Here is an 18,724-nt window from a genome sequence, read left to right as displayed (position 1 = left end):
ATTAAAGGCTTGGTCCCCAGCCCATGATACTATTGGGAGATGGTAAAAAATTTAAGATGTGGAATATACCAGAAATTAGGTCATTGGAGGCATGCCCTTGAATGGGATATTGGGACTGAGCTCCTTCCTGATTCTTTCTCTCTTTGCCTCCTGGCTGTCATGAAGCAAGCATTTTCCTCCACTACATAATCCCACTATGATGTTCTGCCTCATCATAGACCCCAAAACAGCAGAGTCAAACAACTATGGACTAAAATCTTTGAAAACATGTTCCAAAATAAACCTTTATTTCTAGTAAGTTGTTTTATGTCAGATATTTTGTCATAGTGACAAAAAATGACTAACCATATAGTTTAACTTAGGTACCATTATACTTTCTGATTCCACTGGTGTACTGTACAGTCTAAGATTCTTCACTTCTGTCAAGCCTTCAGGTGACTTCTGATAATTGTCACACAGGGATCATACCTGGCCCAGTAACATCTCAGAATACACAAATTTGACATCCTAGCCCTTAAAATAATAGAGCAAGAGTTCTATAAAACAAAACAAAAAAATTCTATAAAACAACAAATAAAATAATTATAGTCAGAATATCCAGGGAAATCTGATGCATTTCCCACCACCAATTGCCATTCAATGTGTTTGGCCTTTCAGTCTTTTACTAATCTTGGTTTCCATTAACTTTTTAAATTTCAGAAGTGAAAATAAAGAAAGAATGTCTCGGAGGTTTCATAGCTTGTGTATGTTCTTAGTTTATCTGAGATGATTTCAAGGGCAATATACTTCTTACAGTTATCCCTGCTGCAGTTTTGTTTTCTGTTTGTCTATTCTCTCTAACTGAAAGTCATTTGAAAATGAATCCTGAATTTATGACATGACCCCTACCTACCCCTCCAGTTCTTTACATTCTAAAGTTCAGTTGCCCTATATGCAGTAGTTGTGGTTTATGTTCAGTAAATGTTCATATGCTCTGCTCCTGTGAAGGAAGAGTGTACTCTTCTACCCCATGACTTTGGACTTTAAACCTTGCTTTGGAAAATGGTCTGTTAGTATTTGTTTCATGAGCAAGGACTTTTGAGGATTAACTGGACTTTTTGCTATAGTGATATGTCATGAAAAGATCGTGCCTGGAAAACATCTGGGTAACTTCAGCAGAAACTATAAAAAAAAACACACACACACACATTGAGGAATAGCTGAATTTAATCTACATCTTCCATGCAGGCAGACATCCTACTGAGCTCATTATAGCTCAGTCATGCAGACTCATGAGAATAAACATTTCTGGTAAAGAATTACTGAAATGTAAGGTGACTTGTTACACAGCATTTTAACAGCAACAGCTGACTCATGCATCACAAGTCTTTCAATTCCTCTGGTTTTCCCTTTTCCTTTTGTCCTTTGAGTTTTTGCACACATTGTAACTTCTGTCTCAGTTACTGTTTTCCTTTACACCCCTCCTTCTTTGGCTATTCCCTACTTAAGTTCATGGTCTTAGCTTAGAAGAAATTTTCTCCCATGGAAAGTCTTTCTGGCTCTGAGGTCTATATACCAAGTTTTTTTTAATTTTTTTATTTTAGCATCATGATATGCTTCTATAATAGTATTGCTTATCAATTAAAATTGTGTAATTCTTTTTCTTCTATTCCCACTCGACCAAAAAGTCCAGAGAGCAGGAAGCATGTCTGCTTAGTTGATTTTAAAGCCCTGGTGCCTAAAATAGTGCTGAAAAATTCATAAATACTGATGAAATTTAATTAAAATGATTCAACTTAACATATGAGCATTTCATCGTAATACTTTATCTAATGTTCCATGATGCCATTCAGAGATTAAAGCCAGGTGGATAAATGCTAATAAGTTTCTAAGAGAGAGTACAACTATTTTATCTTAAAAAATCAAGTAATGCATTTGAATAATTTCATACTGTATGCCTTATACTTTCATATAAGGTAGGAAAGAAGAGAACCATCAGCTACCCTGTAAATAAGGCACCAGCTGGCTGCATTGGAGATACTCATATTTCATGACTGTTGAGAGGTGTGTTTTGAGAAACAAGATTTATGGAGACAAGAGTTCATTTAATTCCTGTCAAAAGATGGTAAGATGAGAATACCCATTTATTTAGGAAAAGAGATGGTGACACCCTTTGGAGGAGACAGAAATGAATTGAACTATCCCACATTTGCTTGGGAGAATCTTCATTTTAGACGTTAACTTTCTACTGGAACTTGCATTATTATGTGAGTCAATGATGTTTGAGGCATCTGAGACATTTTTCTCTGCTCTGGTTTTAGATCTTCTCTTTGAGCTGGATTTCTTTACCTTAAGCCCTTTTGGGGCTGCAGTCATACACAGGAAATATGCCATGTAACCAATAATCAACACACAAATAAAACATGCTTGTATTTTTTAAACATCAATGTTAGAAAAAAACAAAAACAAAGAAAATCAGACAGCTGTCCCAGATGAATATCTAAAGAATAATAATATCTGAAAACTATGCATGATGATAATTTGAATCCTATTTTAAAAGATGTTTCCTGAAAGATATTACAGAGATTTGTTGGAATCGGATTATGGACTTTAATTTTGTACAAATATTATGTCTTATGTTGCATGTCCTGGTTTTGATAACTGTTTAGTAGTTATTGGAGAAATCATTCTTGATTTTAGGAAACACATGTTAAAGAATAAAGAAGTATGTTGTCCCCAACCTACTGCATTCAGGGGGAAAACAAATAGATAGAAAATACATGTAACAAAATATTTGAAATTGATGTATCTGAGTAAAAAAAACCATAAGATATTATTGTACTATTCTTGTAAATTTTCTATAAACTTGAAATCATTACAGTTTTTTTCTTTATTTATTTTTAAAGAAAGACACAAATTACTAGATTTGGTAGATATCCCATACCCTGTTCTCAGTGAGCATCCTGCTTTTAAAATTCTCTGAACCACAAGGGGGCACTAAACCCTATTTCATGCACAACTCCAAACTCCAGGGACCCAGGTCAAGATCTTCATGTGCTTTAACAATCTCATATCTGATTCACTACCAGAAAGTGCTGATTCTTCTCACAAAGGTGCAGCATTGCAGGACAGCTGTGGATCCCAGAATTTATGCTGGAATAGTAGATCCAGGAAAGCAGTGGTTCCATAATTTCTCTATGAGGGAATTTGGGGATCAGACTCTGGGAAGGCAGCAGTGTGCTGATCTTGAGTTGTGACTGGGTCCACTGCTTTCACTCAGGGGACAGTTCTTTAGGGTCTTACAGTGGACAGTCCTTTAGGGTTACCTGGGAGGTGATCAGATTAAAAGGGAGATGAAGGCCCTGAAGACTATGTCTTGGTGCTGCCACTATTTCATACATGAGGATAGATGGCCATTCTTATCAAGGCTGAGAACAAAGAGCAGGTGAAGCACAGTGTTCAGAGCAAGGAACCTGCTGAAAATGCCAGATATAGAATTAGCATCTCCTAAGTAATTGCATATAAAGAAACCACTAGAACAAAGCATGGTTCCCAAATGAACAATTCAACATCCAACAACTTTAGCTCACATTATTTTTTCTATACTAGTAAACACACCCACCAAGGAAGACTAAAAGCTACAGGCAAGTCTGTTGGTAATTTATTTTTTGTGTGTAATTGATCTGAAAAATTATTTAGTTCTCTGTTTTAAGCATTCAATTTTTACGATCATTCTGGGGGGAAACGTCCTTTACAGCATTTGACTTATGATTTTAGGAAAATATTATATAGTAATATAAAACATGACATGATGCCTTTATAAATCATAATTTTTTCTTTTAGATGACTGATTTATTTATTCTTTGAACACTTACTTAATACACGGGTAACTATGTCAGAAGCCCATTGGCCTTCCCTGGACATTGGAGATGCATTAAACTGTTCTCACTGTGAGCACCCATGACCCTCTTCTTAAAGGCTTTCTCTAGCTGCAGGCATGGGATGAGGATAGATCCCAAGTGGGGAGGAAGTCATATTCGTTGTAGGAATTACCAACCAGTTCGAGGTGGGAACTGGTGCTTACAACCTCAACTTCCTCCTACCCTTCAGTGGGAGTAATTCTGAGGTACATTCTACAGCCTCTCAGAGCCTGTGCAGTGGAGTTAAGCTCCAGATGCAGACAATGGAGACCTACTTAACAATACACAATCTGTCTTATCTTTCCTCTCTCACTTTCCCAATTTCTTCTCTGTGATTGCTGGGTTATATGTCTGAAGAAATGACCTGAGCCCCAGTTCTTGTCTTTGTATATTCAAACAAAGCCATCTTTTCTTCTTGAGGAAGTGCAAGTGGTCTATGCATGCAATAAACAGTGGAGGAAGGTAGGAAAGGTTTATCCTCTCCTGGTGCTTAACTTCTAGTGGATGTGGCAGAAGTTATCCAAGGAACAATTTCAGAAATAGATTATATCAGGAGTACTATGAGAATGAACACACAGAACAGGACCATGGGATAGGACTTGGATATGGAAATTCTGCTGGAAGAAATATTTGAGCAAAACTGAAAATGGAGAATGGACAAGCTTTACCAAGGTCTTGGAAATTGAAGTCCAGGTAGAGACTCAAAGGAGGCCAAAGTCCTGAGATAAAGAAAATAAGAGAATCAAAGGAGCACAAGGGAGGTCAACTTGGTCAGCCACTAGAAAACAGAAAAAATAATATGATTTTACAGCTAAACAAACACTAGAAGTTTTTATATATAACACTTTCAGCTTCGATATCTAGATTCCCATTTGGGCTGATTTATCTAGCCCTACAAACATTTGATACAATATTAAATCACTGGGGAATATGTATTTATACATTTAATAAATATTTTCTAAATATTTACTATGAAAGCTGGGCATGGTGGTGCATGATTGTTATCTTGGCTACTTGGGAGGCTGAGGTAAGAGGAGGCCAGCCTTAGCAACTTAGCCAGGCCCTAAGAAATTTACAAAGACTCTGTCTCAAACAAATAAATAAATAAAAACAAGAGAGCTGGGAATATGGCTCAGGCGTTAAAAGCCCTTAGGTTCAATCCCCAGTACCAAAAAGTAAGTAAATAATAAATAAACATTTACTATATACAGAGACAACTTTATAAATGTAGAAAACAAAGGTGAGAAAAGTAGAATCCCTTTCATTACGAAGTTGATATTTCATAGAGGGGTAAAACACAAAACTCCTTTTATTTTTTTTTAATTCCTGTTCTTAAACATACCTCTATAAATCCTTTCTTCCCTACCTCACTGATTTTTTTTACTCAATTTCATAATTTTTAAAACACTTTCCGTATTTACAATTTGCTCCAATACAATTTAATATTCCATATTCATAATAAGTGTAAACGAATCTCCTTCTCCCAACTCTAGATTTCAATTCCTTCAATTAAAGAGCATTTTCAAGGGGAATAGCAAGTGTCCCTTTACTGACTGGACACATTCATTGTAAGTTGGGGAACAGGTCTCTGATCTTGCTCTCAGTGGATTCTGTTTCCATCAGAATCAGCTGGTCTTCCAGCAGGTATCTGTGGTCTTCCTGAGAGGGGGCTCATGTTTGCATTAGCTTTTCTGTGGGATACTCAGAAGAGCTGAGCCGAGTCTTTATTTTGCCCTGCCACTTGTCCATCCATTCTCCCAGCTCTTTTCCATGATAGAAATTCTATTGTTTGGCTAAGATCCTCACAACTCCTGTACCTCCATTAAATCCATGTTCCCACATCTGGAACCACCAGAACTAAAGTCTTTGTGCTGACTCTCCAAGGATTCAGAGAACAACCATATTACACCGATGCCTTCCAAGCCTGCATGTCACTTTCAGGGGATAGTTGGCTGCAGAAATCACTGGACTATACAGACCTTATATATACAACTCTAAATTCAGAACCTACATCAACAACCTCCATTAACTTTAGTGACATAATCAAAACAGAAAGTTCTGGCAGATGCCAACTCTTGGTAAGTATCTATCCTGAGATGAGAGAAGACTCTCCTTCTGAGAGCAACCCAAGTCTTTGCATGATTTCTTTTGGAAGGCCCCAACACTTAATCTCTCAATTTTCCCTGTAAAAGGACACCACCAGTCTTCAAGACATGGGGTGAGTCAATATATCAGTGATAAGCAATAAAGCATTAATCAACATTGCACCAATGTAAAGATGTTTAAAGAATGATATCAGGAGATAAACAGGCTCATACTAGAATCTTATTGACAGCATCCTTCTGGCTGACTAGGTAACCAATAGCAAAGACTGGGCTGTGTTGTACTGTTTAACCTTGAAAGGGAATTCAAAGATGTATCACTATCAGATTTTCCTGTACTTGACAAGACAAAGCCAAAAAATTTCTAATGCAATTGATGAACCCCCCAAATGGAAGATATCTATCTGCTCATCTCTAGATCAAGGAGTTTAGTTTAATTCTACATTTTCAACTTCATTTTCACAAATTGATTACTTTTTTTCCTTCCTGTGGAGAGCTTTGGAATATGATCAGGGTTTCTGACACTCAGAACAGAGCATATTCATAGGAAATTTTATAGCCAATCTCATGAACACTAGGAATTTTCCACAGGAACCTCGCCTGTTCCTGTGACACAGAGCATGTGGGTTTATCAGAGCAGAACCCCATGAGCCAAAATCTTTTATTTCCAGAATCATAGCCACATCCCTACCATCCTGCACAGATTTTATTCCATCTTTAATACTTTTTTCCAGTGGAAATTTCCAATGTTCATTCACTTTATAACAAATGACCTTGCTTTGGGAACTATGTATTTAACTAAAACAACTAGGCAGCCCTGATTTTGCTAAGGTGATAGAAAAATGAGTGATGAAAACAGGTGTTTTTTTTTAATTGCTAGTTGACATAGCAATTATAATTCCCTTTGGTTTTTGAATAGCTCACTATTTTTGGCCAAGCCAGATGTGATCTGGGATCAAAATATCTCACATGTACCTGGACATTTAAGTCAGAAGAAAATATCTATAGCTCTTCTACCTACAGGGCTTAACAAATAACAGGTTCCAGTTCCCAGAAATAGGCAAACTTGGAGACTTTGCTGACAAGCAGAAAAAGAGGCAAATAAAAATCAATCCCAGACTTAATTATTACTCAAGGATGGGAGGGAGGAAGACATTTCAGGAAGCAGTAGGGGACGGAAACTAGAAATTTTTCTCCTCTGTTCTTATTATAAAAGCCCTGCTATAAAAGTTATCCCACTGAGTTATGTTCTTCAGCTCACCTCCAACTTAGAATTAAAGCCCCTCAAAAATTTCCAAAATCACAAGTTCCATTGCTATGGGTGCCAGTGTCTTCTTCCTATCTAAGGTTTTCAAGTCCCTGATTTAAAAATAAGAGGGACAAGTTTACTAGATGTTTTGTCTTGAACTTCACATCATTAAGCAGTTGGGATTCAGAAGCATCAGAGCCTCACAATTCTGCTCTCAGTAGATTTTGCATTCTTCATGGTCCCATCTGTACCTAAAGTAGGAAAATTTAAAGCCCAGAGGTCATGAAGAGAAAGCTTTGTTCCCAAAGCTGTCTTTGCCAGCAGCTCTGTCTTTCTCAGACCCACTCTAGACAACAGTATCTTTAGGCTCCCAAAAGTCAAGGCTGAAATATTAGGCCTGGAGAAGAATATTTGACTCTCCTCAAAGCAAGCAGGGCCAGGTAACTGGCATAGGTGTTTTGAAGTGTCTCCTTGTATCAAGAAACAGGGAAGGTGGAAACAGAGGAGGTTCTGAAAGGACTGAGTAACACGATGGAGGTAGAGGGTTCATTTCTAAGAATGCATAATAGTCATCAAACGAAATGGAGCCATCCAGTCAACAGTACGAAGTCCAGGGAAATGGACTCTCATACTGATGCCCACCAAGGAGGGCTGCTACTGTAACATCTGGGTGGATGCTGGTGTTAGTGATATTCTAGTCACCTCTGCTATCCTTTGTCAAAGAATGAGCCCTGTCCAGGTCCTGAACCTTTAGCAATTAGAAACTGAAGAACAAATTGGTACAACCCACAAACAGACTAAGGTCCCGTGTTTAACTGACTTTCCCAAGGAGAAAGGACTACAAGGGGAACAGATGTCCCAGACCTTTGCCCCATTAAAAGCCACTGATTTGGATCTTCGGATAGCTCAGCAGGTTTGAAAAAAAAAAAAAAACAAGAATTAAAGCTTTTCTTTTTGTGGAGTAATTCTTTCTGCTCACTAAATAAGTCAATGCAGTAAACGAATACATAGGGCCAATGTTCACTTTAGTTACAGGAATAAATTACATTAAGGTCCTTTAAAATCCCTAATCATGACATGTTAATTGTTATTCATTCTTATCTTTTCTCCATAAAGAATCAACTACAAATCAATACTTCAACCTCCTAGTTCACTTTAAGAACTTGAAACTGCATTAAACTGCCTTTCCTGACCAACTTGTCCATAAGTCAGATGTTATCCTTCCATGGTGCATTGTGGGACTTTATTATAAAGACTTACAACTCAGAGGAACACCAACTATTTTAGGATCCACTTCCCAGCCACAATAATCAGAACCTCAAGTGTTTTATTGTTTTTTTTTTTTTTTTTTCTGAAAAGTGGGCCACTTTCTCCCTTTTTCTCACCAGCAATTTTAGGTGAATCCTACTCCCCCTCAATCCCACTGGGTTCTGTGTTGTCATGACAGAAAAAAAAAATCACCCACAAATGTTTCTGCCTGAGACACCACAAAGTTTCAAGATTAGAGAGTTATAGAAAATAAGAATCGATTTCATTAAATATTTCCTTTAGTGTATACATTTTCCCATCAATCAGTCTCAAAGCAAAGAGGCAGTGTTTGATGTTATATGGAATGTAAATACCCATTACTGTGTGAAGGAGCTTTACGCATGCACAGTCTGTAAAGAGTTTGCAATGAGATGCTATCATTGCTTAGATTGCCTGCGCAAGATTGCAACTAATAACTATGATTACATTCCAAAAACCCTTGACGAAAAATGACAGGAATGGATGCCCCAATGACTTGCCATTATTGTGTTCTTCTCTCTGCTCCCAGGAACCACTTTTCTTTTAAGGTCTGTTGGTGAGAAAATCTATATTTCTCTCTAGAAGCCCACATTGTGCTAAACGAATACATTTTCTTTGATAAAATACCTATGTTGTTTTCCAGATAGACACTATAATTTTTTTAAGTAAGTAAATCCTCTGCAGCATTTTTCTTTGCCCCTATTTTTTTATTCCAGTCATCCCTTCAAAATAAATGTCAAAAATTACAACCTGCAAAGGCAGCATTTTCAATAGTGTCTCCTCATTTTCCCCATACCTAAAGAGCATAGCTTTCTGGTTTGCTGCTGATAGTAGTAAATTTTGTATCAAATTCTACAAAAGCATTTGCAAAAGTTACAGATCAAGAGACCTTCTGTTTCTCTATCTGCGCAATGAGGTGGGTTTAAAGGAATAAACCCCAAGATCACTTTCAAGTCTTATAGTATAAAAACGGTCTTGGTACTACAAAGAACTAATCTGTTCTGCAATCTTTATGGTGATTCTTGCTAAGCTAACTCAGAATGGGTGAGAAATCCTTCAAAGAAATTTGATTCCACAACCTTTCTCAGAAACCCTCCCCAGTGACCTTATCAGGGAGACCACCTTCTTTTTGAACAGAAGTTTTCTAAGCATGATTTCAGGCTTTAATGTCTTTTTGTTGGGTCATTAGGGAGAGAGATGGAAAACAAATGATACGGCTTAGAAATCTCTCTCAGAAATGATTAAAAAAGAACTCCTAAAACTCATAAAAGACTAAGTAAAAATTTCAAACACATCTAGGAAGCAGCAGAGTTTGAGCTTTTGACTACATATCCACTTAATTCTCAATGAAGTAGATTTTGAGTCCCAATGTCATCATAAGCACTGTGTCCCAGAGACATAAAGGGTGAGAGCTTGCCTTTAATGGATCATAGTGTAAGTAAAGGGACCTAACAACAAGGTAAAGCAGTTGTTGTGTCCAAGAAACAATTGGAGTAGGTGACCCTAAGGTGCAGTGGTGTACAGTAGAGGGGTGCCTAGGTCAGCCTGTGAGGGTAGGAAAAAACTTCTCAGAGGAGGTAACATTTGAGCCAAGTCATGAAGAAAGAGTAGGATTGGATGAGCTGAAGTCAAGACCTCCATGCCAAATATACCTAAGTTCAAGTGGAGCTGAAGTCATGGAGAGTTCACAGAAAAGAGAAATATCCACAGGTCATCAAGTTGGCCACTGGGGAAGCAGACACTACCCAGCTCATGCATAGCTCTGGGTACCAAATACACTGGGACACTTCTTTCCCTCTGAACACTGCCCAACCTCTGTCTGCTCCCTATTCATATTTGTAGCCTCATTGATTGTGGTTGGTGGCAGTAGGTAAATTCCAGAGATACTAAAGGTAGATTTTCCAAGATTGAATGAATGACTAGATGGAAGAAATGAAAAAAGAGGTAGGTGGAATTGTGGACATCACTAGAGCAGCTGCAGGAAAGTCAGATATCTCTGCTTTCCCACCGGCTTCAATTTTCTCACTGAAGTAGATGAGGAACTTCCCTGCGGGTTATTTTGGATGCTGAGGATAATGGGAAAATGTAAAGCAAAAATCTAAATCTATATTTTGGGTGCTGAGGATAATGGAAAAATCTAAAATCTAAATCTAAAAAAATCTAAAAATTTCTAGCAGGGGGACATGCTAGAAAAAACTGCACAGAGAAACACAGATACATGAGAAGTCTAACTAATATGACAGTTATGAATATGATTTCTAATGCATAATTTTCAGAGGAGGTCATTTGGACTCACTCATGTTGAAGATAATGGGGGGAAAGTCAAGCCAGTGTTCACTATCTTCCACCAGGGGTTGGTCAAGCCCTGACCTAGACCAGGAAGATAATAATACCTGTGTGATCTATTCCCAGGACAAGGGAGAAATTAGAAGAGACATCATTCAATGGGAAGAATTTTATTTGCTTTATTTTGTTTGTTTGATTGTTTAATGAGATGATAGACACCAGGTGCAAAACTCATGTCCTCCCCATTTACTCATAGTCCTTTTAAAGAAACTACCTCAAAGTAATTTTGTTGCACATGCATAGAAATAGCTCCTGGAAAAATCAATGCAAGTGAGACATTTTCATGTACCTCTTGGTTTTGTTTTGTTTTGTTTCTTTTGTATTGGAGATTGAACCTAGGGGTGTTTTACCACTGAGTGACATTCCCCAGTCCTTTTTTAAATTATGAGACCAGGTCATGATAAGTTGTTGAGAGTCTCACAAAATTTCCAAGGCTGGCCTTGAACTTGACCACCCTTCTGCCTCAGCCTCCTTAGTTGTTGGGATTACATCTGTGCACCACCATTCCCAGCTCAGATTTTAAATGAATGAGAAATATGAGTGACAAGGCATTTACTGAGCAGAGTGAGAGGAAAAATGGGGTACAATTCTGCAGGAAGTTTTAGCTACAACACAGATTTATGATGGCTGGAAGGCATCCTTCTGGGTGGAGTTTGCAGAGTGCATACAAATGAATCAGGCACAATGACTGTTGTAGAGCTTTTAATCAACAAAGTGATAAGTCAGTAATTAGGATTCATCTGACTCAGATCCCTCTCTAGGCATCAAGGGGGGGGGCATGAATATTGTTAGTTAATAATAGAACAGTTACAGTTTCAGAGTCATTTTCTTTCTGTTCATCTACTTGATCCTGTGTGTGGCAAACACTTGATCTTCCTTGTCTATGTTTAGTTATTTGAGACTTTTTTAAAAACAGCTATTTATTAATTAAATTTGAGAAGTCTTTAAAGAACGATAGTTGCTCCTTATGGCTGATAGGAAATTGTTTTGAAATTTAGAAGCTGCTGGGGTGCCTGTGTTTCAGAGAATGTTCCAGAGGGAACGGGTAAATAGCTCGTATCTTCCAGCTGCACATGTAAAAGCAAAAGGGGGACACTGAGGCAAGGCTCAAGTTCTTGAAATAGATATGTGCCAGCATTTCAGAGCATAACTCATCCTACTATTTACCCACTGTTAGATAAAATTATCTGCATAGTCAGATTGCAGCAATTTCTGTCCACCTTCACAGATGCTCTTGTTTTCATGTTTATAACTCTGGTTAATTTTATCTAATGGGCTTTTCTGTTCTAACTTTATGATATTTTATTTTCCTAAGAAAATTCAAATACGCCTTGATCTACTTTGGTTCCTTGTTGGATTGAGATCTCTTCATGTGCTAAGGGACATGTATACAGCAGATATGTGGCAAGGTTGTAAATGGCCAGAGAAAATTACTCACCTGCTTAGAATCTGAACCAAGAATCAGAAGTCAATTGCCTACAGGTAACATGAAAGAAAGAAAGAGACTAAAGGTCTGAAAAAGTGAAATAATGGGACAAAGAAGAACAGTAGTCCTCAAACTTAAGTATTCATACTTCTGATAAGAAGCCTGTTTTGGCAAGTAGGGGGATCCAGGAATTTGTTTTCCTATGCAGATCAGGATCTTACAAAACAAAATGTTTTGAACAAAATGTAGTTCTGAAACACACACACACACACACACACACACACACACGCACGCATAAACACTATCTCTCAGGCCAGATTAGATCCATAAGATTGCTGTTTACCAATTTTGATGCAAACCAAATCAGGCAGAGGAGTTATGAAGAACCAAATCGAGCAAGGGAGTTATGAAGAACTGGACTGAAAGCCCAAGAAGAATCAGTGTTAATTTGGAATTACTTTCTTTCACTTTTCTCTATCGTTCTCTGGAAAGCCCCATCGGAGACTTAAGAAGGTTTGCTCTTAGGCCTATATCAAAGAGGATGTGAGAACTGTACCAAGGGATATGATGAACCATAGCCCCCATGATCCCTATTTTTTTTTAACAAAGATGAAATCAAATCAAGGCAACTATAAACAAAGAGGAGACAAGGAGAAGTCTCCAAAGGCAAATCTCATGGGCTTAAAGAAAAGCCAGTAGGAGGGGTCCATTCTTTCCTGGAAATAAGAGAATAAGTGACTAGTTCTGGCAGAATCACCTCTCAGAAAATAAGTTTAGGTTTCTTAAAGCCATAGTTGCTTTATGTAGTGCATAGCACAAGGCACTGTAATAAAAATGCTGTGTGCTTTAATCCTTACAACACCCACGTAATATAAGATTTAATTTTATTTTTACTTTTCAGATGAGAACAAGCAGGCATAAAAATGTGAAGAAATTTGCCAAAAACCAACCAGATCCTTTATCAGATAGATGGAATTAAGACTGGTCTATTTTCTACAGTCAACTGCATTCTGTTCCTCCCTCCTCCCTGTATGTTAAAGATGATTTTGAGATTTCTTAGAAAGATATCTTGACCCCTCCCCATTTTTCACATTAACAATTTCCCCAAATTAGGCTAAGAGTGATGGGCTGCATTTATTCTATCTTGGGTAAAGATCTACAAGGTAGTTAAAGTTTTCCTAATTAAGAAATAATACAGAAAATTGCATCACGAGTGAGGATGCTGTAAGAAGAGCCAGCACAGGTTTGGGTACCTGATGTTTTATGAAAACCTATACAGGCTGATAGCTTTGAGACATAATTCATATTCATGTTTCATGAATATTGATTTCACTGAAAATCTTTATTTCTGTACTCAGAGCAACATGGTACCATTTAGGATAGACATGGTTAGCCAGAACCACAGTAAAGGTGACCAATAGTGGATGAAACCAAGAATTCAAGAGGTGGAAAACAAGCTCTCTGGAAGGGATTGATTCAGGGCAGATTCAGCTACTCGCTGCTGCTCCCCAGGAATCAGGCCCTAACTTTCAATGGTCCTCCAGCCCATCCCCTTCACTCCTGTGGCTATTTCTGCATGATTGCAAGATGGCAGCAGTGTCCATCCCTGTCACAGTAAGACAAGTGGGAAGAATTGAGTTGGTAGCAAGGAGCACTCTTTTGACTTCAGGGGAGAATCTTTCTTGGAATTCCTTTTGTTTTGGGGGGGAGGGTAGTCTTGGGGATTGAACTCAGGAGCCCTCGACCACTGAGCCACATCCCCAGCCCTATTTTGTATTTTATTTAGAGACAAGGTCTCACTGAGTTGCTTAGTGCCTTGCTTTTGCTGAGGCTGGCTTTGAACTTGCAATCCTTCTCCCTCAGCCTCCTGAGCCACTGGGATTACAGGCCTGTGCTGGAATCCCTTTTGATACAAGTGGAGGACACAAAAGAGAAGAAGGGTCATTAGGATTGGCGCTAATCAATCAAGCTTCAATATTTACATTTTGGCACATTGTTAATCTAAAAAAATACATTATGTCATAAAGATGAAGGAGGACACGATGATGCATAGAACTGCTTCTGTGTCTGCCATGGGGAAATCTACTATTTCTCCCCATATCAAGTCCTTTCCCACATAAGGTTCCTGGTTGAAGGCTGTAAATAATATGTTAAATAGGACAGCACTCGCCTTCTAGGTGTTCACAATTAAATCCAAATCCAAACGGCACTGCAGAGACCAAACACAGGTGATGTTGGAGGAGAACAGAGATCACAATTAAGGGAAAGTTAAAAATAACCTGCATATATTATAGAGAAAAAAATCCTTATTCCATCTTCCCAGATTTCATCTTGCAGTAAATGCCAATTCCGGAGAAGACTTTGATTTGTCAGATAAATATCTGAGAGCAGAATCAGAATGTGTGTGGGCAAGTCACACATTTGCATCTGCTTTAATTTAGGAAGGTTGCTCTAGTAAATGAGAAAAAGAACTTAATTTATTCTAGCCCTGAAAATTATGATGAGTGACTCACAATGAATGTAGCATCATTGGATATTAATAATAATTTTTAAAGTAGGCCTGCAGGCTGAGTCTTTATTGGATTCTCTTCCAGTGCTATTCAAAGTTATTGAGAATGTCAGCTTAAAATAAAAGTATGTTCGTGAGTGATTGCTTATAGGCCACATAGCTTGTCCGTGATTTGGAGCACTTGGTTCTATTTCACAATCTACACTGCTGTTTTTGTTATATTCCTGTCCGCTTCTCTGCTTATGGGACTTGTGACGACCTTCTTAGGCATTTCTATTCTGCAGTATTTTAAATGGGTTCCAAAATTTTTGACTAGTGAAAAGTAAATTCTGAACCTGTCTCTTTTGCCCCAGAAAGTGCATTTCAGGTTAGTAGGCTCATTTACACTCCAGCCATCCAAACTGCATTGCATTTTAAGAAAATTCATTTAAAGCTCTTAATATGGTGCTCTCTTGTCCACAACCCAGTTATGCCAGGGCAATAGGGTGGGTTGCAGGAAAGGCAAAGAAAATGCCTAGAAACAGCAATGGAGGCATAGGATTTGTAGGGAAAGCTCAACAAGAGAGCAGCAATTGCTGCCAGAAGAATTCAGTGGTGATAGGCCAAATGGATAGCACCTGCATCCCTCACGGCACTTCACCAGGTGGTGCTTTCTGTCTCCCTTATGGTGTTTTGTCCAGTGGCAGGTAGATGGATGAATGACACATATTTTTCCTACAGTCCTCCCAGTTGTGCACCAGTTGCCACTGAGAGAGGGGTTTTATATGTTAGGCTGCAAGAGCAATGACATCATCAGCATTAGCTTGGTTGGTTTGCTTGTATGACCAGCATCCGAGAGAGCGACTGCCCTGGTGTATGTGCAAAACAGTCACTTCTGACAGATGACAGGAACTTTCCCTAGTTCCCAGCATGTGTAAGAAAAAAACAGTGATCCTACAGATAAATAGGTACGTGGACTTTCTGGCCTAAACTTGCTCTCTCATTGTTCCCTCACTTTAGTTGAGTTTTGGGAGAACAGAACAGAGGATTCAACAAAATGGTGTTTTACTGCCCTCCCCTCTTTTTTTTAAGGATGATATAGGTGCCTGGCAAAAAGTTTGAGTAATGCTAAATAAATGCTATTTATTTATAATAGTAATTTGAGACAGGTGGCTGGGGATTGAACTCCTTGTGTTTTTTTTTTTTTTTTTTTTTTTTTTAAAGAGAGAGTGAGAGAGGGGAGACAGAGAGAGAGAAATTTTAATATTTATTTATTTTTTTTTAGTTCTCGGCGGACACAACATCTTTGTTGGTATGTGGTGCTGAGGATCGAACCCGGGCCGCACGCATGCCAGGCGAGCGCGCTACCGCTGAGCCACATCTCCAGCCCCCTTGTATTTTTCTACTAAGCTACATCTCCAGTCTTTTTTTTTTTAATTTTTAATTTTGAGATAGCATTTTTCTAAGTTGCCCTGACTGGCCTTGAATTTGCAATGTACCTGCTTCAATCATCCCAAGTAGTGAGGATCACATCATGGCTGGTGGTATAGTAAGTAATTTTATGATTCCTTCTACCTCAAAAATTTGCCCAAGTACTCAGGTGATTAAGTGTGCAGACTCTGAAGTTAACCTACATTTAGACTCATCCTGTCTCCCTGACTTATAGGGACCCTGGACAAGTTATTCAATTTCCATCCTGTTGTATTTCAAATCTCCCCTCTGTAAGATACGAATGACAAAAGCCATATATTTATTTTTGTTTTGTAAAGAATTAGGTTCTTTACAATTGTTCTTAACTCCACAATATCTCCTTACATTAAATTTGTTAGCCCCCTTGTTAAGAGGAGCATGTAGTTCCTTAGACCTCCTAATCAGCCTGGATTCTTAGGTAAAATAATAAACCTAATACATAAATTATATGTGTTAACCACATACTAACCCAAATTATAGTTTTTTCATAACCATCAATGCTACAACTACTGAAGCTATTAGTACTAATAACTATTCTACTATTAATAAAATTCTACATCACTCTTGCTTTTGTTAAAAATGTTTCCATCTTCTCCAAAAACCTGTATTCTCTATGTAGCCCCCAATTCCTTAGACTTTGTAACAATTTATTACCGAAACTTAATAGTGTGAAACAAGATTTCAATATTTATGGATTCAAGGATCAGGAATTTAGACAGAGTACTAAAGACATTTGGAGCACTTAGAACCAAGTGCTCCAAATGCCTTTAGTACTCTGCTCATCTCTGCTCAGTGAAGACTGGGTCCTGAGCTAGGAGGTTCAAAGGCTGGATCCAGGTGGTAGCTGGGACAGCCCAAGGGTGGGAGCTGGAATCAGTCACATTCAGTCACTTACACATCTGACACCTGAATCAGAAGAACTGGAGCTCTCTGATCATTTCCTTTCAAATATATGGTCTCCCCTTGTTGTCTCGTCCTTCAGTCTAGAAGCCTCAGGTGTCAGGTCCTTTTACCTGACACCTTGGCAATCCCAGTTGCGTGTCTCTCCCTGGAAAGGAAAAACCAGGCAGAAACGTTGTATTTCCTTTTCTCTTTCTGCTTCAGAAATCACACAACATCAATTCTATTACAGCCATAGGCAAGCCATTCTCAAGGGGAGTGGGCATGGATCTCAGCTCTCAGTGGAGGACTGTCATGATTCACCACTTTAAGAAAACATGTGAGGCAGAAGATACATGTGTGGCACTAGTCATGGACATAGGTGTGAACATCTTTGGAAAATAAAGTATTTTGTTTTATATTGCTTTTAGAATTAGGGTTCTTCCGTTACTCTTTGCCCTCTTAGCTGGGTCTGTCTTCAAGGAGAGGAGAGGATGTATTTCCCGAGGTATGTTCCATGGGGCCTCAGAACTGAGCGAAGAGCACCAGACGGGCTGTATGTCACATGGTGGTGGATTGATGGTCAATTTCCTCTGACTAATGACTATGGATGTGTACTTTTCTGTTTTGAAGACACATCTTTAAATAGAACCATTTTATGCCTTATTAACTAAATTTCAGCACTACTCTTAGGCATCTGGTTTTCTGGAAATTCTTTTCTGCCAGCTAACTCTTATCTCACATTTTCCCTCAAATCTTTCTTGACTCCAGCAATGTCTCCAAACACCAAATTTGTTAGCCTCCTTGTAAGAAGAGCATATAGTTCCTTAGACCTCTAATGAGCGGATTCTTATTGCTTTCCTTATGAAGACTATCCACAGTTACTTCTCTCATCTTTATTTCTACCATAATGACCCACCCAGTTTCTTCTTTTGCACTATTAAGTTCCTTGTCACTTTACAATCAGGTTCAAGCCTCTCAATCTCCCCAGGACATCATTTCATTCATTTTCACACTCATGGACACTAACAACACTAGCCAACCCCCCTCCCTGTACATACACATCCCCAGTTATATAGTACTTAAATAGTTATTTTATGAGGTATATTTAAATGACTGGAATGGTGCAGCCTAACCAGAATTTTGGTATCTGCATATGCTCCTCCCTTCCAACAAAGGATTTTTGATTTCTAACCTGGTTTGGGGGTCTTTGTGCTATAAGCACCTCAGCTTGCATCCTGTATTGTATTTCAAATGTATTTACTTCCCAGAAAACTCTATTTGCTGGCAAATAAACTGGATTATGAATGGATAGTATTTTCAAAATAGCCTCCAAATTGACTGTTATAAACATTTTTACCAGGAAAGGAAACCAGAACTTGATCTAATCATAAACATCTAGAAGAAAAATGTGTAATGTTTGAAAATGTCACTCAAAAAAGGCACTGTTGTCATGTCTCAGAAAACTTTGAATATATTTAACTCCCTTTCTAATCTCTACATTGAAGTACTCTCTGAGCATTTGACATGCGTACAGGTGTCTCCTGATTTTGAAGAGAAACTGAGGAAGCAGTCATG

Source organism: Urocitellus parryii, chromosome 6 (genome assembly GCF_045843805.1).
Source record: "Urocitellus parryii isolate mUroPar1 chromosome 6, mUroPar1.hap1, whole genome shotgun sequence".
NCBI lineage: Eukaryota > Metazoa > Chordata > Mammalia > Rodentia > Sciuridae > Urocitellus > Urocitellus parryii.
Note: the sequence above shows the minus strand (reverse complement) of the source record.